At 44.1% G+C, this 17766-nt stretch overlaps 1 protein-coding gene across 3 annotated transcripts in view; it reads right to left on the minus strand.

Annotated features, from left to right (window-relative positions):
* EXTL3 (exostosin like glycosyltransferase 3) overlaps nt 1–14717 on the minus strand; it is a 62781-nt gene extending 48064 nt beyond the window's left edge. The window contains exon 1 of one of the 3 annotated variants that reach the window (XM_037042209.1): nt 14634–14717. The gene's annotated coding sequence lies outside the window, so the exon portion shown is untranslated. Of the gene's footprint in view, nt 1–14565 lie in introns of all 3 variants that reach the window. The other 2 variants (XM_037042207.1, XM_037042208.1) reach the window with 2 other exon arrangements.
* Between the last annotated feature and the right edge of the window lie 3049 nt (nt 14718–17766).

Genomic DNA, 17766 nt, shown 5'->3' on the forward strand with positions numbered 1-17766 from the left:
GCTACAGTCCCTGAAGATGTGCGGGCTCAGAACCAGTCACCCCAAGACATGCCACTGTGGCATGCAGTTTGGTTTGAGCTAAGAGCAAGTTTAGCTTCGGGCTGAAGAGTAACTTCTGCCCCTCCCGTTACCACCTATAAGAATTTTAATTAGGAGCCTTGCTCATAATACAGATTATCAGAGATGACCTCTTTTGTTCTTCTTATCACTCTGAGATTACCCTTTGAAGCCCCCAAGGCACATTCCCTCATCCCCCCCCCAGCTCAGGGTGTCTTCTGTAAGTATTTTCTCTTTCTATCTTTGAACCTCTCCTTGCATATAGGGCCTCTGGCTCTCTCGTGTATGCAGGTTTCCCATATAAACATATGTATTAAATTTGTTTATTTTCTTTTGCTAATCTCCTCATGTCTATTTGATTATTAGACCAGCCAAAGGAAACTTGAGGATAGAGGAAAGTTTGTTCTTCCCCAATATAGGCATTAAAAAGATAATATGGGAAAACTATGAATAACCCCCCCCCCAAGTTTAACAACTTAAATGAAATAGGCCAATTCCTAAAAAAATGTAAACTATCATAATTCCCACAACATATAGTATGTCACTTGACCTGTAACTATTCAATAAATTGATCCCATAATCTTAAAACTCCCAGAAATCTTCAGTCCCAGATGTTTTCAATGGAGAGCTCTAGTAAATGTTTCAAGAATAAACACTTGGTGTACACAAGCTCTTCCAGAGAAGGAACACTTCCAAGTTCACTAACCTAGCATTACCGTGATGCAAAAACCAGACTAAGGCAGTACCAGATAAAAGCAAAACAAAGCAAAAAACTCAACTATACATAACCATCTCATAAAAATACAGGCACAAAAACACCTAACAAATTAACAAACAAAATTCAGTAACATACAAAGAGAATGAAATTACACTGCCTCTAAGAGAGGAGTACTAAGTAGGAAAGTGCTATTTCAATGTAGTTAATCTCATCCAGATGCGTGAAAGGTCTCTCCATTTATTCATGCCTTCCTGTGTTTCTCCTACTGGTGTTTGTCATTCACACCACCCCCGCATCTCATATTAAGTTAATTTGTATCTTATATTTTCTTCTCGTCCGTTCTCTTGGTTGTCCATCCCAACAGCTCTTTCTCCGACTCCTTTCACTACTCCTTAAACACAGCTGTTCCTCGTGGGTTTGTCCTTTGCTCTCCTCTCTTTCTCTGTCTTCGCTACTGGATAAAACTCTCTGAGCTTGCCAATTAGCTTCAGTTAGCTGCCCTAAATGGAAACTCTCAAATTTACCTAACCTGGACCTCCCTCCTGAGCTATCTCTTCCAATAGTGAGCAACAAAGACATCCACACCGTAATGCTCCAATGGCAACAAAGGTGCATAATGCATGGAAAAAGCTACTATTTCAGAACCTGAAGGAATGGCCCACCCTGACTCCAGGAGACCACAAGCAATCCAACCTTCATGCCCCAGGAGGACTGCAAGCAATCAAGATGGCAGCCGCCCAAGGCACAGATAAAGAATCTGTGGTCAGCAAATGAAAGAATGCCAGGAAAACTGAACTGCAGCTTTTATCTGATTAACCTTTTCTCTAAATTCCAAACTCCTTACATACCTTTTTCCTGAACTCCAGACCCCTTGCTTACACTTTTTCTCATTATAAGAAAGGTCAGCTTGAAACGAAAAGTAAGACGGTCTTTCAGAGTACATAAGATACATACCCACTGTCTTCTCAGATCGCTGGCCACGTGAAGCGCCCATAGAACTAAAACCCTTGTCTCTGTTTATTGGTTCCGGTAGTGACAGGCAGCACAAATGCCAACTCTCCCAATTTCAGTTACAGTAGTGTCTTCTCCCAGCAAAGAGGAAAAACATTTTCAAATTATCTGTCCATAGTTGGAGATTTACCATTCAGATCATGGCCGGTGCACTACTCTTTACTCTTTCCCTAGTCAAAAATAATGTTTGCTCATAAATGGAAAGCAGAATTCTTAATCTGCTACCCACTCACTTAAGGGCTGAAAATACACTGTTTTCCTGGGAAGCTAAAATGGTAAAGAACACAAAAGTCTAAGCAGTGAGCTGAGAAGTCAGCTAGAGAAGAGCTGCAGTCCAGAATTCCACGTATACCACATTCTCCCTTCATCTCCTCAACGCACCAAGGCCCTCGACCACCTCCTCCACTCTGCAGAGTCTTCTCATGGTCCTCATCACAGAGGCAAACTCTGCATCACGGGAGCATTACCTGGGGTCAGGACCTTCCTTTCAAGAGTTTTTTGACATAACAGCCATTCTACTGACTTTTCTTCTCTAAATACTAAAACACTCTGATACTGAAACTTCCTCTCATGGACTTGAGATAGTTTTCTGTTAACTCAGAGGTGAATGCCTTCTTTGGGACTCTCTGAGCTTCCTGGATTTCCTGGAAGTCTATTTCCTTTGCCAGACTGGGGAAGTTCTCCTTTATTATTTGTTCAAATAAGTTTTCCACTCGTGGCTGTTTCTTTTCCCCTTCTGGTACCCCTATAATTCGGATATTGGAACGTTTAAAGATGTCCTGGAGGTTCCTAAGCCTCTCCTCATTTTTTTGAATTCTTGTTTCTTCATTTTTTTCTGGTTGGATGTTTTGTTCTTCCTTCTGGTCCGCTCCATTGATTTGAGTCCCAGTTTCCTTACCATCACTGTTGGTTTCCTGTGCATTTCCCTTTATTTCAATTAGTTCAGCCTTCATATGTTCCTCTAATTTGTGACTATAATCAACCAGTTCTGTGAGCATCCTGATCACCAGTATTTTGAACTGTGCATCTGAGAGGTTCGCTATTTCTTTTTCACTTAGAGTTATTGGCTCTGGGGCTTTGAGTTCTTCTTGAGCCAAATTTTGGACTGTTCTTGCCTGTTAAGTATGAGGAGCGGAGCCCTAGGTGTTCACAGAAGTTGGACCCAAGAAGGAACACACTAAGGCACATCATCATTACATTAGCTAAGATTCAAATGAAGGAGAGAATCCTAAAAGCAACAAGAGATAAGGGGACAGTCACCTACAAAGGAGTTCCCATCAGACTGTTAGCTGATTTCTCAAAAGACACCTTACAGGCAAGAAGGGGCTGGAAAGAAGTTATCCAAGTCATGAAATCCAAAGACCTACATCCAAGATTGCTTTATCCAGCAAAGCTTTCATTTAGAATGGAAGGACAGATAAAGTGCTTCATCTGAGATAAGATCAAATTCAAGGAGTTCATCATCACCAAGCCCTTATTACATGAAATGTTAAAGGGACTTATCTAAGAAAAAGAAGATGAAACATATGAACAGTGAAAGGACAGCAAACTCATAGTTATTAACAACCACACCTACAACAAAAGCAAACCAAGAGGACAGCTAGATCAGGAGTGGAACCATAGAAATGAAGAACACATGGAGGGTTAGAAACAGGGTAGTGGGAGGAGGAGAAGGGGGAGAAGGTACAGAAAATAGCATAGACAGTAGGTAGAAAATAGATAAGGGGAGGGCAAGAATAGTATGGGAAATATAGAATCTAAAGAACTTGAGATACGTGGTCATAAACTAAAGGGGGGGAATGGTGGGGGAGGGGTGTGCAGGGTGGAGGGGAATGAAGGGGGGGAATAGAACAACTAATGGTATAATCAATAAAATATATTTAAAAAATAAAAAAAGAGGTTAATGCCTTTCAATAACGTTGTATAATTTTCTTCGCACCAAAGCAAAACTAGACTGACCTGAAGTAAAACATTCTATGGCAGAGAAACAGAGCAGAGGGAAGAAATAGGGAGCTGCTGGTTCCACCTGGACCGCTGTTACGCATTACAGCTGAAAGACTGGAAGGGAAAATGGGGTGAAAAAGAGAGAAGCTAGACACTTTCCAGATGTTCTAGAATGAAACCGACTAACTTTAATATTTTATTTTTTAAGGTTTTATTTATTTTTAGACAGAGAGGAAGGGAAGGAGAAAGAGAGGGAGAGAAACATCAGTGTACAGTTGTCCCTTGTGCACCCCCTACTGGGGACCTGGCCCGCAACCCAGGCATGTGCCTGACTGGGAATCGAACCAGCAACCCATTGCTTTGCAGTCTGGTGCTCAATCCACTGAGCTACACCAGCCAGGGCTGACTTTAATATTTTAAACAATTGTAACAGCTAAAGTTATTGAATTTTTCCTGTGTGTCAGGTTAAACCTTTCACACACCGTAACACAGTTAGTTAAACCTTCACAACCATCCTGTGAAAGAGCCACTGCTACTACTCCCATTTTGTACATGGAGAAACCAAAACACAGAGCGTGGGTGACGTGCCCCAGGTCACATATCGCGCGCAGATTACTTTAAACGATCCATGTTACTGCTGCCCCACTGAGACCACGGCCAATGATTAGTTAAAACTAAAGCACATGGTAATGCTACTCCAACGCCTACAGCTGCCACTATAATCATAATTAAATATTTATCTATGTGGACGAAAAGGGGGCTCTATACTAAACCCGACCAGCTCAGAGGAGGCCTGCACGGCAGCCTTACAAACTCAGAGACTGAAAGCAACCACATGGGATGGTCTGAACATGAAAATTTCTAACTAAAAGCAGGTCATGGCAGGTAGTCATGTCCTAGGCCTGCAGGCTCCTTGACAGAGGTCAGTCTTTACTGTAAGTGAGCCTATCTATTTATTGTCTTTTTGCATCTAAGATAACATACCTCTAAAATGTAAGAGGAACGTGCTTTTGAAATAGAGGAGTAATCATCTCTTCCAGACCCCTCAGGGCACAACCACTGGGCCAGAGCACAAGACCACAGAACCGTCATCACTATCTCATTCCCCAGAGGCCATCTCGAAGCGCTGTCAATGTTTATTAACTATCCTGTACCCACCAATGTGAAAGAAGTACATGTTTCTCCATTTTGCTTTCATCCAATCCCAGAAATCTCTCTGCTTTGCCTTCTCCCGCCCCCTTAATCTACCACCAATGGATTTCATGCAACCCTCTCTAAGGGCATTATCTCAATCAGTTGAGATTTGGCTTCCTAGCAACTGTCATCAGTTTGGCCCAAATGAACTCATGAAAATTCCCTACAGCTTTGAAGGTTTCCTATGTTGACATCTGCTAAACAAAACAACAAAATACTCAGAGGTAAGTACCTCTGCCTGTGTTCCTATGACCTACCTGTGAATCTGTGCGTGTGTGATACTATCTTCTCTTTTTCACTTAAGCCAAAATTGGCCCATCAAACGGGCACAATGCCATTACAACCCGGGCGCAGGTTCTACAGAACTGTGTGCGTGGTGTTACCGCTACTCCTCTGCCCACGAGTCCTCAAATCGGGTAAAGACAGTTCTGTACAGAAAATCATTTCAGCAAGGTTTCTGAAAGCAGTACTTCAGATGTTTGGTCTTGTTTTTAATGCAAACATCCCAAAAGAACACCATTTCCTGATTTCTCACTAAGCGTAAGCACGACGAACAGCCTATTTTGGCAAAGCAGTACCTAGTTCAAAAACCTGGAAGCACTAAAACAAATTTCCCAATACTGTACTATTCTTAAGACTCTGATTTCTCTCTTCTATTCAGATAACAGAGGGTACTTTCGAAGGAAGCTAAAACTGCAGATAAAGAATAACTTGTAAGAACTGCATTTAGCCAATTCACAATTACAAGAGACCAAAGCCATGTGTTTTTCAAAACACAATAACCACTCTTTACCAAATAAATTTAACCTAGTTTTAAAATAAGGGAAATATTGACATACTTCAGAGATACTGCCGGTTTGGTTCCAGATCTCTGGAATAAAGCAAGTTATAATCTTTTCTGCTGGTGGGGGAGGGGCTCTTGCCTTAATTTGTAATAAACAAATGAATAACAAATAACAAAAAACCTCACAACATCTGTTAAATACAATAAATCAAAGCTCAATGAAACAAGGTATGTCTGTACAAAACTGTCAGCAATTGGACCCAGAAACCAGGGAGAAAGCTGCACCGACATACCGAGTTGAGAGTGAAGGTTACAATACAATCACAGAACCACAGAGTTGAGCCGCCCTTATTACAAGGCATTTAGGAAGGGAAAAACCAGTATTCTTTGGGCTTAAGAGCAGGTTTCTAAGTATACAGACCTCCCACAAATGTCACTAGCAAACAAATCACTATAAAATACACAAAAGGAACTCATCAGTAAGTTTTCAACATTTCTTTCCACTGCTCAGCTGGGTACAGGTAGTAACGAGTAAACCAAAACTACTACTGATTAGCCTAGGTCATCTGTTTCTTCAGCAATGAACCTGAACCTGGAAGTCTCACCTCCCAGGACAGATCCTCAGTTTGAAAATTATGCCACCTCTTCTGTCTCCCCTTTCCATGAGTTTGATAGCATCCCACAAATCCAAGTCATACTGTCTCATCAGTCAGTTTTCAACTAGAGTTACAATTCAGATTCACAACTCATCTAAAATGTTTTCAAATGGTAAACCCAGGCAGACCCACCCAACGTTAACTGATTCAGAATTCCCAAGTGTGGGGCTCAGGCTCTCAGGTGATTTTAAGCACAACACACAACTCAAATATAAAAGTGCTGGTCAAACAAAGAACTAATGACAACCCCCAGATTGATAACATCTGAATCAACAGAATTACAGACAACTAAGCAAGACAAACAGCAATATACCTATTTCATGCAGGAAGTCTACAGACTATACCATACACCTTTGGAAAATGTCGGGGGTGGGAGGAACTTCCCACTTGTTATAACTATATTTATATTGTACTCGACATAACACATTTTACATATGCCATCTCATTTAACCCTCCATCAACCATCTGGGGGTAGGTATTGTTATTTCACCGACAGATAAAGAAGTGTGAATCACTGGGCCGGGTAAAGCTTGTTCAAGGCCATACCTACAGCAAGCAAACTGAGGTGCCCAGATATGAATCCAGGTCTGTCTGACCTGGACACTGCTACTCACATATATTTACTACTTATTTACTTCAAGGACTAACTTTGTCTTCAATTTACGATAAGCATGTATTATTTTTGTAGTTAAGAGAAACATTATCTTGCTGCAGTCCCTTTTAAAGTACAGCACACTATGCTCCAGTAAACACGCGCATGACAAGAAAGTAAAACAGCCTTACTGATGATATAAAGCATTAGTGGTCTGGAGAGAAGATCAAACCAGCTTTCGCACCACTAAAATAGTGTCTTACAGATACAGAAATGAGGAAAGACTAGAATAACCCCCAGAGTGTTCCACTGGAACGGGAGGTATCAGTCTGAATTCATGACCTAAGAAGGCTCCTTGAATAATTTAATTATCAGCTGATTTCAGGACTGGACAACTAAAGATGAGCCTGGAAAATCTTCTTTTGCAGAAAGATGCACTCAAAGAAAAGTAGGATATATCTAAAAAAAAAAAAAAAAGACAGTGAATCCCGTCCAAAGGGCTCCAGCTCCCACTGGACAAATCTGGGACACAATGGCTATCTAAATAAATAAATAAAACCAAAAAATTATCTCCCAATAAATACCAAATAATACCAAAAAAGTATCACCCAAGACACGGTGAAACCATGTATTCATACTTAAATAAATGACTATGTAAAGAGGCAAAAGGAAAAAATTATTCATCTGGAGTAGAATTTTTCCAAAGAAATACACAGGAATGACAGAATAACAGAGATTTTTTAAAACTGACATTTAGAGACAATAAAATTAATTGTTCCAGAAAAGATTCAGCAATGAACGCTAAGATTCATTGGTAAAATGTTGATGAGAAAAAGGGTACAAAGATTATACATCGTAAACCCTGGCAAAGAAGACACGGATGAGAAGGGTTCCCGGCAGCTCACTGGTCCCAAAGTCAACACCAGAGCCCAGCTGCTGACCCTGCACAGGGGCCTCTCACACCAACCGCACTTCCACGAGAAACCTGCACTGGATTGCCCACCTGCACCGCGTGTCCCGTGTCTGAAACAGCCTTTACACAGGAGTTCTTGGAATTATATTTCAACCTACAGGACTGAGACTTTCACTGTCCAATTGGAGCTGCACAGCTATACACTCTGTGCGCATCTTCACCAACCAAACAGAGTGGCTCCATTCTGACCAATTAGGATGCTGCCTTATGGACCAAACTGTGAGGATTTGAAGTCCTCATCTGCATGAGAACAAACCAATCGGGGGTCCATAGGCAGGGCCTTCTATCTACAGGGTCTGGCAGAAGTAACGTCATTGAGTGTGGCTGGTAGGGCCTGTGACTGTCTCGCACAAGATGGACAGCAATTTGAACATTTCACCTAAGGCGTCATAAATAAATATACACCTTTGTAACAGTATACATACTTGTTTTTCTTTATTAAATAATTATTAAATATTATACACATTTATTAGGGGCATTATTTGTGCCAAACCCAGTCGATAAGCCAGCTCCTCTCTGACTCAGAGACTGCATTTTCCCTTTCCACAGAAGACTGCCTTTACCTGGCTGAAGCTGAAGCACTGGAGACGCAACACAAAAGCCATCTTGCGGGACGGGGGCAAAGAGGAGCAGGCAGAGTGGGGCAGGCAGGGCCGAGCAGAGCGGTCCAGCCAGAGAGGGGCCTGGCTGCAGTGCTGCCTGGCAGCTGTGCGGCCTCCTAATTGAGCTGTAGACTGTCGAGCTGCTCCCCAGCTGTGTGGGGCTCTCACAGCTGTGCTGCATCACAACTGAGCTGCTTGCTCTGAATCAAGTTTCCCTCATCACCACACCCCAAATTGGGGATTCCTGTTGGCATTGAGTAGTCTTACAATTTACAGTTTAACAAGTGTTAAATTATGTGAAAATAAAAAGTTACAAAAACGGGGGGAAATCATTAAGTACAGCACACTAGATTTTTCGATAAATAAGGTGACAATTAGCTTCTGGAGAAAAAATAAAGTCAGATGACTCCAGGAAAAACCAAATCCAGAACTAAGTCCCAGATGGATTCAAGCGGTAACTATAATAAATTAAACCATAAAAAGAACAAAAGGAAAACATACAAGTAATTTCATCTCAAGAAAAGTACAGCTGCTTTTATAGCAATCCTAGCAGAAGCAGAACCCGGAGGACAAAACAGATTGACTACATAAATATCAAAGGCTTCTGTATTAAAGAAAAAAGTAGGACTTCTGGTCAAGATGGGGGTGTAGGCAGACACGGCTCACCTCTTTGCACAACCACATCAAAATTACAACTAAAATATAGAACAACCATCACTCAGAACCATCAGAAAGAGAGTTGAATGGAACTCTGACAACTACAGAATTAAAGAAACCACACCCACCCAGACTGGTAGGAGGGGCACAGACATGGAACAAGATGGTCTCTCACCCATGTGTAGTGGATAAAAATTTGGGAGGCCTATCTTGGGGGAGCAGAGTCCTAGCCCCACACCAGTCAGCCAGCCCAGGGCTCCAGTGCCAGGAAGATTAAGTCCTCACAACTTCTGGCTGCAAAAACCAGCAGAGACTGAGTCGGTGGAAGAAACTCCTGGAACCCCAAGTAGTTCCTCTTAAAGAGCCCACACACGCACTCACCTATGTGGACTCACCTACTCCAACTCACTTCCTCTGAGCTTCAGCACCAGCGAGCGGAGCAGCTAGAAAGGCACCAATGGCACACAGGGAGGAAATGAAGTGTCTGGCATCAAGGCCACTCAAGGCCACTGTCCCTTGTCTAAACACTCCCCCCATAGAGCTGGCAAGCTGGTGCCATATCAGAGACTCCATCAACCTGGGTAACACTGTTTGACCCACCCTGGACATCCCCAGAGACTCCGCCCCACCCTACTTAGAAGCCCACCCAAGCTGCTTTTCCATACGAATGCCTGGTCTTGGCTCATGCTGCACAACTTCCTAAATTTTATCGAACAAGCAATAGCTAGCCTCAGTGAGCCCCGGGCCCTGCACTAGATGCAGCCAGCCTAGATTCACAGCTTGGCTTCACCCGAGAATCTCCAAGCCCAGCACAAGTAGCAGCCATCTCAGATTGCTTTACAGCTCAGGCAGGTGACCCAGGCAAAACACAGGTGGGGATTGACTTTGGCCTATATTACCTGGGAAACCCCAGGGCCAGCACACCCAGCTACAGACCACTTCGGAGCACCACCACCCTGCCCCTGTATAGCCGATTCTCCACAGAGGACAGAGGTTGGTGGTCAGTGACCACAGCCAATCCTTACAGCTAACTGGCCTGGGTAAATCCCTCCCATTGATCTGCCAATGGCAACCAAGGCTCAACTACAAGTGGAGGGTGTACTCAGACCACAAGAAGGGTGCACCTTGACAGGGAAGATTATGGTGCTGGATCCTACAGGACACCCACTACATTAGGCCACACTACCAAGACATGAAATGAAAACAGCTCTAATATATATAGAAACAAACACAGGGAGGCTGCCAAAATGAGGAGACAAAAAAAACATGGCCCAAATGAAAGAACAGATCAAAAGTCCAGAAAAAGAGCTAGACAAAATGGAGATAAGCAATCTATCAGATGTAGAGTTCAAAACACTGGTTATAAGGATACTCAAGGGAATTAGTGAGGACCTCAGCAGCGTAAAAAAGATCCAGTCAGAAACAAAGGATACACTAGTTGAAATAAAGAACAACTTACAGGGAAACAACACTAGAGTGGATGAAGTCAAGAATCAAATCAACGCTTTGGAACATAAAGAAGCAAAAAACAATCAATCCGAACAATAAGAAGAAAAAAAGAATCCAAAAAAGGGGAAGTATTAGCAGCCTCTGGGACAACATCAAGAGGTCCAACATTTGTATCATAGGGGTCCAAAAGAAGAGAAAGGGCAAGGAATTGGAAATCTATTTAAAAGAATAGTAAAAAAAAAAAAAGCCTTCCCTAATTTGGTGAAAGAAATAAACATGCAAGTCCAGGAAGCACAGAGAGCCCCAAACAAGATGGATGCAAAGAGGCCCACTCCGAGACACATCATAATTAAAATGCCAAAGGTTAAAAATAAGAGAGAATCTTGAAAGCACCAAGGGAAAAGAAGTTAGTTACCTGCTAGGGGAGTTCCCATAAGACTGTCAGCCGATTTCTCAAAAGAAACTTTGCAGGCAAGAAGGGATTGGCAAGAAACAGTCAAAGTCATGAAAACAGGAACCTATAGCCAAGATAGCTCTACCCAACAAAGCTATTATTTAGACTCAAAAGGCAGATAAAGAGCTTCCCAGACAAGAAAAAAAACTCAAGAACTTCATCATCACCAAACCATTATTATATGATACACTAAAGGGACTGATTTAAGAAAAATAAGATTAAAACTATGAATAAAATGGCAAAAAAAACTATCAACAATTGAATCTAAAAAACAAACAAGAAGAACAGAGACAGAATCATGAATACAGAGAGTATTTTGATGGTTGCCAGACAGGAGGGCACGTGGGGGACAATGGGGGAAGAGGCAAAGGAATTAAGAACTATAAATAGGTAGTTATAGAACAGCCATGGGGATGTAAAGTACAGTATAGGAAATGGAGTAGCCAAAAAACTTATATGCATGACCCGTGGACATGAACAAGGGTGCGGGGATTGCCTGAGGGAGTGGGGTGTGCTGGGTGGACGGGGGCAAAGGGGGAAAATCAGGACACCTTTAATAGCATAATCAATAAAATGTATTTTTAATTAAATTAATAAAATTAAAAAAACAAAAAGTTTAGATCCAATTAAAAGAGCAGGGGAAGCATTTGCCACATGACATTACTTTAATAAAAGTAAAGTCAATACAACAATGGTCAAAGGAAATAAACAGGAAATTAAAGAGCAGAGGCCCAAATGATAAACACTTTTAAATGTCTTCTGATAGACTGTGCTAACATACTGGGACAGTCAATTTGGCGTGTGAGTGCTTAGACAGTGAACTAATAATTTCTCTAAGGTTCCTGTTTCTCAAGAAGATACGATTTTTATTTTATGCTACGGATAGTGCCCGAGGCCACTCACCCTATATAAGACAAAAAAAATTAAGTAAAAGTTTGCTAAGGCAGACATAAATCAGCATTATGACTCAGGCATACAGCTTCAACCTTCAGGGGTGAATTCATCTGGAGGCTCAGTTTTGCCATCCCTTTATCATTACCGCTGACTCATCACATCCCGTAACTTCACAATTCCTCGTCCTTCTTGACTCAAATGCTCCTTACCGTTTTTGAACTCATAAATTAAAGGGCTGGATTAGACAGCCTCAAAATCCTTCTAGATTCTAGGACCCCATGGACTTACAACTGCCTTGCACGCAGAAAGCACACGCAGATTTGTTTCACGGGGGGGAAATACCACCAAGATATCAACTCAGGGCAGCAGGGCTACTCCTAAGACTTGTTTCACCTCTGAGATTTCAAGCACAGCGCCTTCCTCGAAAGCACCCCTTAGTTTTCCGTTTTCTCCCTTCTCAGTGTTTTTTATATCGTATTTTACAGCTCTACTTCAGAAACAGACAAAAGTAGTAATGCTAGGAAGAGTAAGTCAAGGCTGGGAAAACCCAGGAAACAGAAACATTTTTGGAATCTTGAATACCTACATAGATAAATGTCACTGAGAGAGGCAAAGTTGGGCACTTAGATCCCCACACTACTTACAGGGAAATGACTGAGCTTAACAGCAGCCTGCACACTCACAGAGGTGCGCTTTCAGTCGACTAGATTTTCAGCAAGTCAAGAATAAATGACTGTATAGCAAAGAAACTATGACCTTATTTGTGTTCTTTTGAACAAAGTATAGTGTCAAAAATGAAAGAGTTACAGTTATTGTCTTCTCTGTACTCCTTAGTGGCACTGCATACATTGAATACTGTTTGCTGTGCTGAGTGCCACACGTAAAGAGAGGCATAATAAAGTGAATGGAGGGCAGAAGACTAAGAAGTTGATGAAGGGGATCTGAAACTGTCAAATAAGAAACATTTGCAAGAGACAGAAATATTCGGCCTAAGGAATAGAAGGCCTAGGAAAAGGAGGGTTAGCACAATGACTACGAAGGCCCTACAAGGGAAGTAAATGAGTGAAGCCAGCACAGACCTTAGCAAAATGGAAAGCATCGAGCATATCTCCACAATTCCAATTGTCTTCCAGAAAGCATTTAAGCTAGTTTCCCCACAAACCTATGAGTACTCTGAGGATCCTCATGCTTCCCACAGGGTAAGATACTTCTAACACAGCAAATAAGAGTTTAAAGAAGATGGCTCTTCCTTCATTATAAAATATTTAAAAGTTTCTCTGCTAAGTAGGTTGTCGAGAATGCTCAGCTTCACTCAAGACTATCAAGGCCCCACAAGTTACTATCCCAGGCACTCTGATTGTTGAGGCTAATTAACTAAAAGACTAATTGTCGACCAAAACATGGAAAAGTGCAGTCTGCACGACTGTAAACACACAAAGGCTTCTTAAAAACAAAAGAACGCATGGAGAGCCCAGCCTTCAAAAATGAAGCTATTAAATTGGAAGAATAAGACAAAGTCAGAAGAAATGCTAAAAACACCCCTTAAATCATATATTGGGGAAAAAATGAACATGTGCTGTTCTGTGTTCCCTCCCCCTCCGGGGTCCAACGAAGAGGACTTGCTTAAGCCCTTAGAATTTTTGGAAAGGAAAGAAGGTAAGTCCATGTTGGGGTAAGAAATCTACCAAATTCAAGTCCTGTGATCGCCACAGATATCTAAAAAGGAACTGAACCACTGAATGGGGAGAAGAGATTAACACCCTAGCTGCAGTCTGGCAGCCCTGCCTATCTCCAAAGGGCTCAGGATTTGCACTATCTCCAGCCGCGGGTCCGGTCTCAGCTAAGATTTCAGTACTATAGACGTACCCTCTGAAGCCCCTCTCCTGCCCTAGCAGCGCTAGGCCGATTGCCACAGAGCCTGGGCCTGGGCAGAGCCTGAACCTGAGCCAGAGCCCCAGATGCACAAAACAGCAGCACCTGGACCCTTGGACAGGATGTGGCTATTCTGATTGTGGGTTCATCATTAAAGGAGGTGAGCCCGGCGAAACGAGCCAAAGGAAGAGCAGCTGCAGGCGACTGTGTCTGAAAGCAGTGCAAAGCAGATGTGGGAGTGTGTGCACAGGGAAAGTAGGAGGGGGGTTGTGGGAGAAACCGCTTCATCGACAGCAGATGCTCTCTCTACACAAGCCGCTGGACAAATACAGAGCGGGGCGAGAGGGTAAAGGAAGGGTGGAGGGCTTTAAGGCGCAGAAGAGGCTGTACAGCTGAAGCTGAGCTTTCAGAAAAAGGAGTGGAAGTGGGTGCGACGCAACTGAACCGGGGCTGTAGGGGGCGTGTGGGGGTGGGGAGTTCGTATTTAAAGCTCCATGGACACCCGATAACCCTTCTCGTCGGTGGCTAAGGCCCTAGAGGTCCCTTCCCCGGGTGCCCGAGACCTCTAGGAAGGCCTACTTCAAGACTGCATGCCTCCACCGCGCCGGGCAGCAGCCTCCCGCGGGCTCCAGCGTCCCCAGCACTGCCAGACCCGGTCTGCCTGCCCGCCCGGTGCCCTGCGCTGGGGGCCAGCCGTGAGATCCCTACCGCGAGCCCCTTCCGAGCCTCCGCCCCCGGCTTCTCTGGGCTTCCGCCGCCGCCGCCAGGAGTCCTACCGGCTTTCGGTTCAGGAACGAGCCGCCGCCGCCGCCGCCGCCTGTGCGAAACTCGGGCTCCCAAAAGCCGCTCTGGTTGCCCGCCGCCCGCCTTCCAGGCCGCGCCGGATCCCCCGCTCCCCCTGCCGGCGGCCAGCCATTTCCGACAAGTGACTGCGGAACTTGCCGAAGTGCGCTGGGCCGGAAATGGCCGAACCCGGGCTCCGGAGCCGCGGAGCGGGGCGCGCGTCCGAGACTTGCCGGACAGCGCCCGAAAGACCGCCGAGGCCTCCGCTCCGACGCGGGTCTGGCCCGGGCCCGGGAGCGGCGGCAGCGCCAGGGATTGTGGGAAACACGGCGGAAAGCGGGGGCACCAGGGGTGAGCCGCGCCAGCTGGGAAAGGCCGTGCGGGGCAGGGCCCACAGAGTCCTCCCAATGGCCCTGGCCCTTTCAGAAAACCCTCTCCAGGGAATACAGAGAGAATGCCCCGGCTATTCTGGAACGGGTTCCTACTCCGGAGCCTCCGCTGCTGGGAGCCGGCCTGTGAAAATCAAGTCTAAAAATAAACCCATTCCCATAGAAAAGGGCTTCCTAAATGAGCTGACTGGTCTCCAGTACTGGTCTGGAGTTTTGAAACACTTTGAATACTTAACCAAAAAAAAAAGAATGAAAAGCTGCTCAGTATGAATGCTTAGGGAAATATCCCGGGGCTTTGCAAAAACAAGAGTTTAATCCAGACGTGTGGCAATAATCAACCAAAACTGGGAGGAAAAAAAATACCATTTGAAATTCATAGAGTGAACCAAAAAGTGCACATATATTACAGTTCTCAGACATGTGGCTGTCTACTTCCACACTTGAAAAGTCAGGAGATTTCTTGGGTAAATGAACGAACGGAGATGGGTGAAGGAGGACCACCTATCCTGAAAGACACACCTGATCATTATCGTTAACTCAGGAATGAGTTAAAACCATTATTTAAAATCTATAACTGCAATAAAATCTAAGATCAAATTTGCTTCAACGTGTTGTGTGTGGGGGGGGGGAGGGGAGGGGGGGTTTACACGTTTTTAATCCCCAAAAGACAGGGCTTTCTACTGCAGGGTTTTGTAACCAAGGAACTCAGACCACACCAGGACGTGGGGAAACGGGGGAGGGCCAAGGCCACCAGCTGGCTCCTATCCCTATGCATGGGTGGTCTGGTGCTTCAGACACAGTGCACCCATGAGCCTGGCTCCACAGCTGCCAGTTTCCATCTACGTGCCTTTCTTAGTGGATCCCAGGCCCGTGCTCTAACTAGAAGGCCAGCAAAACACTGAAGATTGCTTAGTTTCCCACAGGGAACAGTTTGGACAATGGATTCTATTTGCAAAACAAAACTTTAGAAAACCTACCAACCCATTTTCCAGAGTATCCTCTCCACACCTCTCCATCCCCATCAGCCCCTCCTCGTTCGGATCCTCCTTTTTCTTTTCTTTCCTGACATGGCCCTACTCTCCCCTCTCCTAATCTCTTTCCCCTACTCCTCTTCTCTTCTCTCTTTTCCCCTTTATTTCTATGACCTAATTTAAACAAAGTCCTATCGCCACCACATATATACAAAACAACCCCTGTCTAACTTTTACAAATTTTGTTGAGGAACATTAGAAAGAGGGAAGCACATTTTTAAAAATTAAAAGCATTCCTAGCCCTGGCTGGTGTAACTCAGTGGACTAAGTGTGGGCCTGTGAACCAAAGGATGGCGGTTCGATTCCCAGTCAGGGCACATGCCTGGGTTGCAGGCCAGTTCCCAGGAGGGAACGTATAAGAGACAACCATACATTGATATTTCTCTCTCTCTCTCCTTCCCTTCCCCTCTAAAGATAAATAAATAAAATCTTTTTTTAAAAAAGGCATTCTGAGAAATGAAAATGGAGAAAAATGTTGCCAATACTATGAATGGCCTAAGTTGTCCTTTTGTCTGAATCTCTCTCTCTCTTTACAGTTCATCTTCCTGGCTCTCCTCCAGAGGTTTGTGCAGCAGGCAGAAATTTAGCAGTGTGGGAGGAGAGGCAACAGAAGCCCAGAAGCCACAGTAAGAATGACCAGGTGTTGGTTCGTGTCCACCCTGTGCAAGAGAGGGCCTGCAGATAGCGGCTGCTGCCTAGAGGACCCAGCCAAAAAGTCTTCTTATACATCTGAGTGACTCAACACAGTGCTGCCCCTTATGCCAATTTATTTGACTTTTTAAAAAAGATTTCATTTATTTTTAGAGAGGGGAAGGGAGGGAGAAAATAAGGGAGAGAAACATCAATATGTGGTTGCCTCTCGCGCGCCCACAATGGGGACCCGCCTGCAACCTAGGTATGTGCTCTAAACTGGTGACCCTTTGGTTCTCAGGTCAGCACTCAATCTGCTGAGCCACTCCAGCCAGGGCAATTTATTTGATTCTAATGATAGTCAAGCTTTAGGAAGAAAAAGGACACCTAACCAAAACTGGATGTGTCCTTAACTTCACAGGAGCCCTGGTTGCTGTTGATCTCCTCCTGTGCACCTGTCCTCTCCTGCTTCTCCTCCTTCCTCTCAAACAGTTCTGGCTCAAACAGTTCATATCTCTAACTAGACCTGACTTGGTCTACCTTCTTTGTCCTCTCTACCCGCTCTTCCTTGCCAACTTCAATCGGCTTCCTTGTATCATCATCATCACCTCTAAGCAGATCCCTCCCTGCCGTACTCCAGGCCCTGTTCTTCAATTGCACTCCAGACATCATTCCATCATCATCCTATTAATACATATTTTATGAATATTTAGTTGCTAGACAATAAGCAAAATGTTTTATAGGCATTGTCTCACTTTAATCCTTACAGCAAGGTACCAGCTTATAGATGGGGAACTGAGACCTAAAGAAGCGAAATAAATAAGGTGCCCAAAGTCACAGAGCAAGGTGTAAAGTACAGATGGAACGCCAAGTCTTCCTAACTCCAAGGGCAATATTCTTGACCAGAAGAATCTGGTTGTCTGACCAGAACAACCCACACTGACCTCGTCTTTATCCCTCTCCACCTGCTCCCTCAAACGCCCTGGTTCCTAGTAGTGTCACCACTGTCCTTCCTCACACAGAAACTCACAACCTAGAGTCATCTCTGACTTCCCTCTTTACCCCCACATTAAATC

This window comes from Sturnira hondurensis, unplaced genomic scaffold, assembly GCF_014824575.4.
Source record: "Sturnira hondurensis isolate 20B ecotype Veracruz unplaced genomic scaffold, ASM1482457v3 Scaffold0003693, whole genome shotgun sequence".
Taxonomy (NCBI): domain Eukaryota; kingdom Metazoa; phylum Chordata; class Mammalia; order Chiroptera; family Phyllostomidae; genus Sturnira; species Sturnira hondurensis.